Source organism: Leopardus geoffroyi, chromosome C1, assembly GCF_018350155.1.
Source record: "Leopardus geoffroyi isolate Oge1 chromosome C1, O.geoffroyi_Oge1_pat1.0, whole genome shotgun sequence".
NCBI lineage: Eukaryota > Metazoa > Chordata > Mammalia > Carnivora > Felidae > Leopardus > Leopardus geoffroyi.
This window is the reverse complement of record NC_059328.1, coordinates 40,176,868-40,187,819: the sequence shown is the minus strand read 5'-3', so window position 1 is coordinate 40,187,819 and position 10,952 is coordinate 40,176,868. Positions and strand designations below refer to the sequence as shown.

The 10,952-nt window shown below is 43.2% G+C and overlaps 1 long non-coding RNA gene across 1 annotated transcript; it reads left to right on the top strand.

The window, feature by feature from the left end:
- The first annotated feature begins 703 nt into the window (after positions 1–703).
- On the top strand, positions 704–9,778 carry LOC123599976. Its single transcript, XR_006713393.1, has 4 exons — positions 704–842; positions 8,149–8,315; positions 9,452–9,624; positions 9,727–9,778. It is a non-coding gene; the product is annotated as an uncharacterized LOC123599976 (long non-coding RNA).
- The last annotated feature ends 1,174 nt before the right edge of the window (positions 9,779–10,952 follow it).

Below are 10,952 nucleotides of genomic sequence, written 5' to 3'. Positions count from 1 at the left end.
CAGCTTCCTCTTCTGGAAAAGTGAGAGGCTTAAAATCAATGTTCTTAAATAAAACTAAAATCAGCATTCTTAAACTAAAGCAGATTTCCACTTCAGAGACTTTAATTACTTGGGCCAGGAATGGGGCCTAGGAACCTGTGCTTCCAAAACAACCATGTGATTGTGACCATGTGAACAAAGTCTTCCTGGATTTAATATGTTATGGGCCTGTAATTTTCTCAAGGTTAAGTTACAAATCTGACCATATCAGGCCCTTGTTTAAAACTCTTCACTGACTCCCGTTGTTTTTAGGATTAAGTCCTGCTTTCCCAGCCTGGCTTGAGTGCTGGCCCTAACTTTGCACTGCACTCATCTCACACCATTGTTCTCTTCCACTACATTCTCCAGTCATACAAGAACTGTTTGCAGCATATCTTTCCCACCTCCACTCTTTTTCTTTTTATTTTTTTTTAAATGTTATTTATTTTTGAAAGAGAGAGGCAGGGGAGGGACAGAGAGAGAGAAGAAAACACAGAGTCTGAAGCAGGCTCCAGGCTCTTAGCTGTCAGCACAGAGCCTTATGTGGGGCTCGAACTCACAAACCATGAGATCATGACCTGAGCTGAAGCTGGATGTTCAACCGACAGAGCCACCCAGGCATCCCCAACCTCCACTCTTCTATTGCAGCCATCCTCCTTTTCTGATGGAGAACTTTCTCCCCTTTTCTTTCCGTTATTCTCTTTCTCAGTCTTACTTCTTCCTGGAAGTATTGCATAATTACTTCAGCCAGAGATTCTGTTTTCCTCTGAGCTACAGAAGCACTGACACTTGGTACCACTCACTCATCATGGACAGACTGCCAGGTATGGTTATTTATTTGTGTCTTAGCTTTATCCTGCTCCCCCCATTAGACTATATGTTCCTGGAAGGAAATGATTCATTCAAGTTTGCCCACCCCCTGCTTTCAGTTAGCAGAACACCGTAGACATTCAAAAAATATCTGAAGATATGATCTGATATGATCAGACCTCCTTTAGAGTATTGGGTCCTAGACTTGCTAATTGGTTGTCCATCTTGGGGTGAATCAAGTTTATTGTTTCTGTCCTAGCTGGAAAATACACTGTAATAGCCAATTACAAAATAAAAGAAAATTTCATGACTAGCAATATTATTTTCACTTCTAAACCTATCCTGAAATTATCACCCATTAATGAGAACAAAAGACTTTTAAAATTTGTAAAAACTATAAACAATTTGTAGTTGTTATTTAATAATATTATAAAATATTATTATTATAATATAATTCAATTATTGAATATAATTCAATAATTATAGTGATTATTATTTCCCTTAGCTATTTAAGGGAAAGTGTGCTTATTATGCTCATGCGTATCTGTTTAATAGACATAATTACACTGTTAAGGTGTGTCTGCAGGAGATGAGTCTATTGAGTACTTCTGGACTCTGAAATCACCCAGGACTCCTTTGCCCTCTTCTTCTGCCTCCCCCAACCTAAGCCATATAGCTGTCATTAATTCTGCATGCTAACAGCTTTGTTACCTAAATATATTATTATGCTTTTCAATTAAGGAGACCAGGACCTTATGCAATTTGTCCAAGCTGACCCAGATACCAAGAGGCCCCACAGCCGCAAAAGGCTACAGAGGCAGCTGCAGTCTGTCCTTAGCTAGACCAGTCAGACCCATCCCAGTGTCAAAGGGCTCTCCAGAGACTGAAGCCTTGGACCCTTATTGCCCACCACCTCCACTGCCAATCCGTGTGACTTGGAGAATGCCCCTCTGGCCTGGGAGTCAGATGACTTGGTAGTAGTTCCATACTCATCTCTTGCCTATTAGAACAGTGCTCCCCAAACCTGAATGTGCCTATGAAGCACTTGGGGGTGTTGCTAATAAGCAGATTCTGTCTCATAAAGTCTGGGGTGGGGGTGGGGTGCCTGGGTGGCTCAGTTAGTTAAGTGTCCGACTTTGGCTCAGGTCATGATCTCACGGTTCATAGGTTTGAGACCCACATTGGGCTCTGTGCTGAGAGCTCAGAGCCTGGAGCTTGCTTCAGATTCTCTGTTTCCCTCTCTCTCTGCCCCTCCCCTACTTGTGCGCATGCTTTCTCTCTCTCAAAAATAAATAAACATTAAAAAAAAAAAAAAAGAAAGCCTGGGGTGGGGCCTGGGATTCTGCATTTTGAATGAACTCTCAGGTGACAGTAATGCTGTTGATTCATGGACCACACTTGGAGCAGCAAGGAGCTAAACTATAAACTTCCCCTCTGCGCCTCATCTTCTTTATCTTCAGGATAAAGATGCTAGATTTGGTGACCTCTGAGGACCTGTCCAGCTCTGATTTTCTGTGATTCCATAATAAATGATAATGATGGCTTTTGTAGCTGATGTTTATAGCATATTTATTCTTTTTTTAAAAAGTTTATTTATTTATTTTAAGAGAGAGCAAGCAGGGGAGGGGCAGAGAGAGAAGGAGGGAGAGAGAATCCCAAGCAGGCTCCATGGTGTTAGCACAGAGCCTGATGCGGGGTTTGAACTCACAAACTGTGAGATCATGACCTGAGCCGAATCCAAGAGTCAGATGCTTAACTGACTGAACCACCCAGGCACTCTCCATCTTTATCCTTAATAGCCAAAGTATAGAGACAACCCAAACATCCATCAAACTAGTGAAAGGATGAGCAAATTGTGGTATACTCATATCATGGAAAACTACTCATTAATAAAAAGGACTGAACTATCGATATATTTGATAAATTTATCAAATACATTAGATGAATCTCAAATGTATTATGCTAAATGAAAAAAGACGCAAAAGATGGCATAATATGTTATGCTATTGATATGAAATTATAGAAAAGAAAAACTATAAGGACAGAAATCAGATCAGTGGTTGCTAGGGGCTATGAGTGGGAGGGAGTATTTATTGAAAGGGGGCTTGAGCAAAGTATTATGGAAAGGGTGATGGAAATTTTCTGTGCCATGATTGTGGTGGTGATATGTGAGTGGATACATTTGTCAAAAAATCATTGAATTATACATGTAAAATTGGTGACATTTATGCTGTGTAAATTATACCTGAAGAAAGCTGACCAAAGGAACCTCTCAAAAACCAAACCCCATAGATACTGTTCATTGAGTCTTCACAATTTGCCAGGCATTTTACAGAGATTGCACCCCTTCTTTTTACTACTCCTTCAAGTTAGAATTATCCCCACATGGGGAAGGCTAAATTCAGAGAGGAAATGACAGCTTTCAAATAAGAGGTAGGGTTTGAATCCATGTCTGATGACTCCAGGACTTGGGCTACTTCTGGATGGCTGCATTGATTCTCAAATCCCTCAGTCCTTTCTTGTAGCCTAGTGAGAGCGAGTGAGCATGAGTGGGGGAGGGGCAGAGAGAGAGAGAGAGAGAGAGAGAGAGAGAGAGAGGGACAGAAGATCCAAAGCAGGCTCTGTACTGAGATATGGAAAGAATAACCCCAATGGCCTGTCACAATTTACCTGGGAGGCTGGGATTACTATCTTCTCCATTTTGCAGATTAAGAACCTGAGGTTTATAGGAGTTGGGCAGCCTCCTTGAGGGCACACAACTTGTTAGTGGGTAGAGATCAAACTTGAACTCTGTTCTTCTGGCTCTCAATGCCATGTCTTTTCCTTTTTCCCACAAGCAAAGAGAGGACAGAGTCCCACCCTTGAAAAGTTTACAGGGATACAGCAAATGGCTCATAGCCTTAAAAGAGCACTGAAGGGGTGCTTGGGTGGTGTAGTCAGTTAGGTGTCCAACTCTTGATCTCGGCTCAGGTCATGATCTCATGGTTCGTGAGTTTGAGCCCTACATTGGGCTCTGGGCTGATAGCGAGGACCCTGCTTGGAATTGTCTCTCCTCTCTGCCCCTTCCCCAATCGTTCTCTCTCTCTCTCTCTGTCTCTTTCTCTCTCTCTCTCAAAATAAATAAATAAACTTAAAAAAAAAGAACACTGAAAAACAGCTTATAGTCATGTAGACTCCAAGAGGTGGCTCAGAATAAAAGGAATTCAGAGGAGAACTGAGCCAGGAATGGCAGAAGCAGTCAGGAAAGATTTCCTGGAGGAGGTGAGGCTGGGTAGGTTAGACACAGAAGTTGGGTACAGTTGGGATAGGCAGAGGTGGGGGAGTTATATTTGTGTCTCCACTCCCAGCTCCCTAGGAAGACTATGATCTGAACTATGGGAAGAAGACTTGAACCATGGAGAGAACACTTGTTCTCCAACACTTGTCCAAGCCAGGCTTGGACCTGGCTAGGATGGCTGGAAAAACTCGCTGCTGTTCTCCCTCTGATTCTGTCCAGAGGAACTCTTTGGGAAGGGGAGGCAGCAGGAAGGGCATTAGCCACAGATGAGCAGAAGGGAAGTGACCCTGTCTTCAGGACCTTCCAAATGGCCCACCCCTAAGCGTCGCCAAGATGGCTAGCAGATCTATCCATTCAGGCCAGGCATCGGATCCTGTTGCCCCAGGGGCTCCAGATGTGGCCTAGAAGCTGCCGGGTATTACTCAGCCACCCTCCCCACCTCTGACCCCGTCCCCACCTGGGACCAGGCTACTCTTCTGGGCACTCAGGAGGCCTGTTGCCTCCAGCAGCTGGTGCAGGATTAATAATTGAGGCTCTCTCCTGAGCTTTGCGTCCATCAGGGACTAGTCCTCCTGCTGCCTGCTATTATTGTGCTCTGATCAATTAGTGGGGAAGAAATGAGGTCAGAGAGAGCAGGTGTGGGCTTGGCTTTGTTTCCGGGGAAGGGCTAGGCTGGGCTGTGGCTGGGGTGGGGTGGTGATGATGAAGAGACAATTCTCACGGCTTTAGGCCATGGGCAGTAGAAAGGAGAATGGACCACAGCAAATACAGGGCTTTTAGCTCAGAGGGCTTGGCCTCACTGTTGCCAAGAGATAAAAACAGCATTTGGAAAACATTTGTGCTCCAGGCTGCGCAGGGCACTGGGATGGGCCCATTAGCCACTTAATGTCCTGGATAATAACCCTCGGCTTCTGAGAATGTCAGCTGGAAATCCAGACTCTACCAACAGTGTGGAAACAGGCCAGCATCCTTGGCCTCATGTTCAAAGCCCTCTCCATTTAGCCAACCAATCCTACTCGCTTCATCTATAACCTTCTCTCATGTGGCTCTATGCTCCAGCAACCTGAGCATGTCCTGGGCTCTCTTATTTCCTTTCCTTTGCTTAAAATGCTGCTCCCTTCTGCCCTACTGTGTTCCATCTCTGCCTGTTAAAATCCTCCTCATGTCATATACTAGCTTCTTCATGAAGTTTTTCTTATAGTCTCTATCAGCAGTTGTCTTTTGCCTCTGACCTACAGGATGCTAACAACATCTTACCTTATATTAAGGGAATTTGAACTTGTTCTCCTTTTCCTGTTCAAGAGCACTGGAATCACAGGAGACCATGATATGTCCAGTTCTGGACAGCTGGCCTTGACTTTCTAGCACACAGTAGGTCTGAGGAACTGTGTTAAATCTAATACCCATCTGTACACATGCAGTCTATTTCTCTATATCACTCTGAACACATGAATGAGCAACTTTTTTCACCCATCGATGCTTTTGCATTTGCTCTTCCCTTGGCTTAAGTACCCTTCCTTGCTTTTTTCTCTGGCAAGATCCAGCTCCACATCAGGTTAATCTGTGCTCTCTCTGTATCTTGAGCTCCTGTCTTTGATGTTATCATTCACACTGTGCTGTGAATAAGGCAGGCATTTTCCTCTCAAAAGACTTACAGCTTAGCAAGCAAGCAAACAGCTACAGCACAGTCTTCAAATCCAGGGTTGACTCTCAAGCTTCAGGCTTTGGTGTCATAAAAATTCAAATAGTATAAAAGGGTAGCTAACAAAAGGTTTATATTCTCCAAAACCAGAGCTGCTGCTATACTGCACAACTCCAGGCAGGCCATTGCCACTGTGGTCTAGACACGTGGCTCCACCTGGGCTTGTATAGTGCATAGGCTTTACAACCATATCTGGCAGTCCTGCTCCAATCCCTCAGCTGAAGTTCCATTCCCCAGAGGTAGCACTGTTACCTTTCTTGTGTATCATTTTAGATGCTTTACACATACCAAGCATTTGTGAGTGTGTATCCTTTCTTTACACACATCGGATTATGTTATACACAATCTTTTGCATCTTGTTTTCTTAATATATCTTGAAAATAACTTTATATCAGAACATCTGGGGATCTACTTCATGATTTTCAATACTAGCACACTATTCATATTATATGTGTGTACCATAATTTAATTACTCCCCCATTGATGAACATTTAGGTTGTTTCCAATTTATCTTAACACTAAACAGTACTGCCACAAACACCTTTATAGGTATATCTTTGAAAGCTTTTGGTGAGTTAGTTGTCTGTGGGATAAATTCCCAGAAGTTGAATTGGTGAGTCAAACAGAAACATGTGTTTCAAAGTTTGATGCACATGACCAAATTTCCCTTCAAAGACTGAGCTAAGCCTTCTAATATAAGTAGGAACTAGTAAGGTAAGGGCCTGAGCATAATGAGCAGCATGAGTAGAGGCATGACGGCTTGATAGAACACAGCCTGCTTGGAGAAAATGAATTGTACTGTGTGGCTGAACTATAAAGCAAAAATTGCATGGTGAGTGATGGGGGCTAACCTCTCTGAGGCAGTGGCCAAGTCACTCAGGTATTGGTCTAAATCTCAGGGGTTGGCACCCTATGGCTTGCTGGCCAAATCTGGCTCCCTGCCTATTTTTATAAACAGAATTTTATTGAAACATTCCACACTCATTTGCTTACTTATTGTCAATGGTTGCTTTTGCTACAATGGTCCAGCTGAGTGGTCGCAACAGAGTATAGATACCCCACAAAGCCTAAAATATTTACTACCTGGCCCTTTATAGAAAATGTTTGCTGTTCTAACTAGTAATACCAGCCTGAGAACAGTGGCAGGCATTGGAGAGTTTCAAGGAGTAGAGGGACATGGGTCAGATTTGCATTTTGAAAAGATCACCATTGCAGTGTAGTAAGGATGGGGGTTGGGAGGTGTCTGAAGGTGCAGGAAGAAGGCTGGTGCAGGACTCAGGTGAAAGATTATGCCCCGGATTAAGGCAGAAGCATTGTGGATGAAGAAAGGAACATGGATTCAGTAGTGCTTGAAGAATAGCTGGGTTTCTGAGTGAGGAAGGTCCACTAGAGAAGTCAAGGATGTTTGGGAAGATGCTGTGTTCTGGTGTTGACATGTATGACAGACGAGTCAGGCACCCAAATCCACTGACTCCATTCTAGCTGCTGGTGCCAGTGCTTGGAGTGTGACTGCTCTGGACCAGGGTCTCTGGTCTCCCTTAGGTTGAAAGACCAATGTCTTCCAACCTTTAAGCTGGCATCGTCACAAGGAGACCCTTATAAGGATGTGCTCAATTTTTATCTTCTCTTAGAGCACCAATTCAGCTTTGATTTTTAAATTTAACCCTTCTTGATTTTCTGCCCGTTTAGAAGGTCATCATTGAGATGACTCAAATGATGCATGAAGTGGTGAGGAACTTGAACTCATGGCATAGATTGGGCTGCTATTTTGCTTTTACCCAGTTCCATGAATGTAATCTTCTGGTCACTTCCAACAAGAGAACACTTTCCCCCCTCTTTGAGCCAGTGGGGGTATCCTATTCAAATCAGAAAGGTTAAGTATAAAGAGGAGGTAAAGAACTGGGAATAATGATTCACTAGAATTTAAAAGGATAATGACAAAGGATATTTTTTTAAGTTTATTTATTTTGAGAGAGACAGAGACAGTGTGAGTGGGCAAAGAGAGAGAATCCCAAGCGGACTCCACACTACCAGAGCAGAGCCCAATGCAGGGCTCAAATTCACAAAGCTGCAAGGTCATGACCTAAGCTGAAACCAAGAGTCAGACACTTAACTGACTGAACCACCCAGTCACCCCAGGATAATGACAAGAGATCTTAAGCGTGCATTGGAATCAGCCTCTTCAGAAGTCGGACTCAGAATCACTGTTGTCTGAGTCATAAGAATTATGTCCTAATGACAACACAAGACAGACCATGGTTGTCCAGGTAAAGGTGGAAAATAAAGAACAAGTATAGTTCAGTGAGGCCTGTGGTAGTAATTGCTCTGCCTTTTAAAACAGCAGTCTGGGACATCCTCTGAAAGTATAAAGGTTGACCTGAACAGAGAAGAGAGAAGAAGGGAGAAGGAGGGACAGACAGCAAAGGACGGAGAGAATGAGAAGCAAGTGAGTAAGAATGGAGATGGAGAAGAGGAAACTGAATAAGTTCCTGTGCATAGGAGGTACAGGTGAGGTATTTATTGTGCCAGGAACTCCAAACTGATGACTAATTTATTCTGCATAATAACTCTGAAGTGTGGGTTGTATCGTCATCACCTTATGCACAAGGAAGCTGAGGTTCACAAAGAACGAGTGGCAGAAGTGGGGCATTAACCCAGGACTGACTCCCAAATCTGTGCTCTTTCTTCCACCCTCCATAGGGCCAAGAGTGGGTAATGGGTAGACTAGGGTAGAGGGAAGAGAATTTAGGAAGGCAATAGGGCTGGAGAAGTCTAACAAAATCCAAGCGCTTGCCAAGCCCGGCCACTCATGCCTGAGCAGCTGGCTGATTTTTCATAAAATAAAAGAAGTCCCTGAATTGAGAAATATGTGTGTCTCCTAGATTGGATTGTGCAGTGAACAGTAGCCAGAGCGAGCAGTAATCCATCACGGCCTGGCGTTGGCGGGTGCTGCCAGCCAGAGCCCTGGTGGAACTGTTGTGAAGGTGACCTTGGGAGAGAGCCAGGGTCCAACCTCTAGCTGCCTCCTGGGAGCCTGAGCATGGGATGGAAGGAAATGGGGTGACAAGTTCCCCCCTCCCTACTGCTGAGCTATTTTCCTCCATTTTCTTTTCAGCATTTTACATGTTGCACCAATGCTGGTCTGGCATCAGCTGGCCAGGTCTCAGGAGCTAAGGATGGGGCTGACCTGGAGAGATGGATTGAGCCAGCAAGACCCCAAATCCTACACATCCCACACTGAGACTCAATTTATCAGCCCTTGTGACCCCAGACCTAACTGTCCTCCCTTGTTGGCTGAATTCCTTGTGTGGAGCCAATTGGCCTGAGATGAGCCTTGGAGGGCATCACTTCACTTAGGGAAGGCCAGTGGTTAAGGATTCTCTGCAGTCAGTCAGACCTGGCTTGGTTGCTTATTTACTATCTGTGTGGCTCAGACATGCTATTAACTTCCTAGCCTCAGTTTCTTCATCTGTAAAATAAGAATTCTTAGTATACTTGAGAGAAAAAAATAAGATAATGTAGGTAAATAAAGCCATTAGTTAAATGACTGATGCACAGTATCTTGACAAAATGGTAGTTATAATTATTTCCTTTATTCTTCAGGGTCACCATGGCAGATGGGGATTATCTATCTTATTTTACAGGGATCCAGAAATGTGCCCCTCTGTGCCTTTGAGGATTTAGAAAAGACAGAGAACAAAAGAATTGCTTTCTGGAACCCATATAAGCCTTGATATTTTATGTTCTGCAACACTGTTGGGCTTTCTGGTCTCCTGCATTCTTGGCTACCATAAACTGAGTGCTCGCCATGTTCCAGGTACTGCATTAAACTCTTCTCAAACATTAGCACTAGCTGCTGTAACAAAAAACCCATGAAAGCATATGGTTCAAACACTATGAAAATTTATTTCATTCTCAGGTCAAGTCCAGGATGGGTGTTCCTGATTGATAAGAAGCTCTCCTCCAGCTGGTGAGTCAGAGACCCCGGCTCCTTACATATTGTGGGTCTGTCAGGTTCATCTCATCTACGCCCATTGGCAGAAGGAGGAAAGAGCACAGAGGATGGAGGTTTTTGTGTACCAGGTCAGGAAGTGGCACACATCACTTCTACTCATGTTCCATTTGCTGGAATTCAGTCATGTGGTTTCTCCTAATGACAGAAGACTGGGAAGTTTAGTCTAGTGATGTGCCCAGGAGAAGAAGACATGGGTTTGGTAAAGAGCTAGGAAGTCTCTGTCATGTGTCATCATTCTGTTTTATTCTTACAACAATTGAGGGAGGGAAGGAGGGAGAGAGAGAGAGAGAGGGAGAGAGAGAAGAGAGATTGCTCCTTCTGTCTTAGCCAGCACTTTGCCATGAATTCCTTTTCAATCTTCCAATATCTGCCTGGCCCTTTAACCCTGATGATCTCAGTGGAACCCCTTTTCTTCTTTCCTTTCTCCACCAATTTCCCTTGTTCTAATTATTTCCTATAGGGTGCCAGATATTTGTATAATATTCAATGCATCTTGTAAAGGGTTTTCTGTTCTTTATCTTACAGTAGATGGTGAGAGTTATCTATAACAATAGGCAAAACTTACTGAGTGCTGATAATGTGTTTTTCCAAGCATTCTATACATATTAACTCATTTAATCTTCACAACCATTTATGAGGTAAGTTCTATAAGAATCCGATTTTACAGATAAGAAAACTGAACTACAGAAAGGTTAAGTAACTTGTCCAAGGCCACTCAATGGTGTAGCCAGAACTGGAATCCAGTCAGTCTGGCTCCAGAAATCTCTGCTGTGGACTATATTATTATTGAGTAGTATTGTGTGTCGGACTCAGAGCTAAATGCTCCATATGGATTAACTACAAACCTATGAGGAGTAGATAATTGTCATTGTCCTTACTTTACATATAAGGTGCTCCAGGCTCAGAGGTGTTAAACAACCTGTCCAAGGTCACACAGCTATTAAGTGACAGGTCTGAATGAGACCAAAGTCTAAACTCTAAGAACAGTGAGATTGTATTTTCATTCCCACAGGGAAGAAGAAGGATTCATTTTATTTTTTTTATTATTTATTTATTTTTTTAAATGTTTTTTTTTTAATTTATTTTTTTAAATTTTTTAAAATTTACATCCAAATTAGTTAGTATATAGT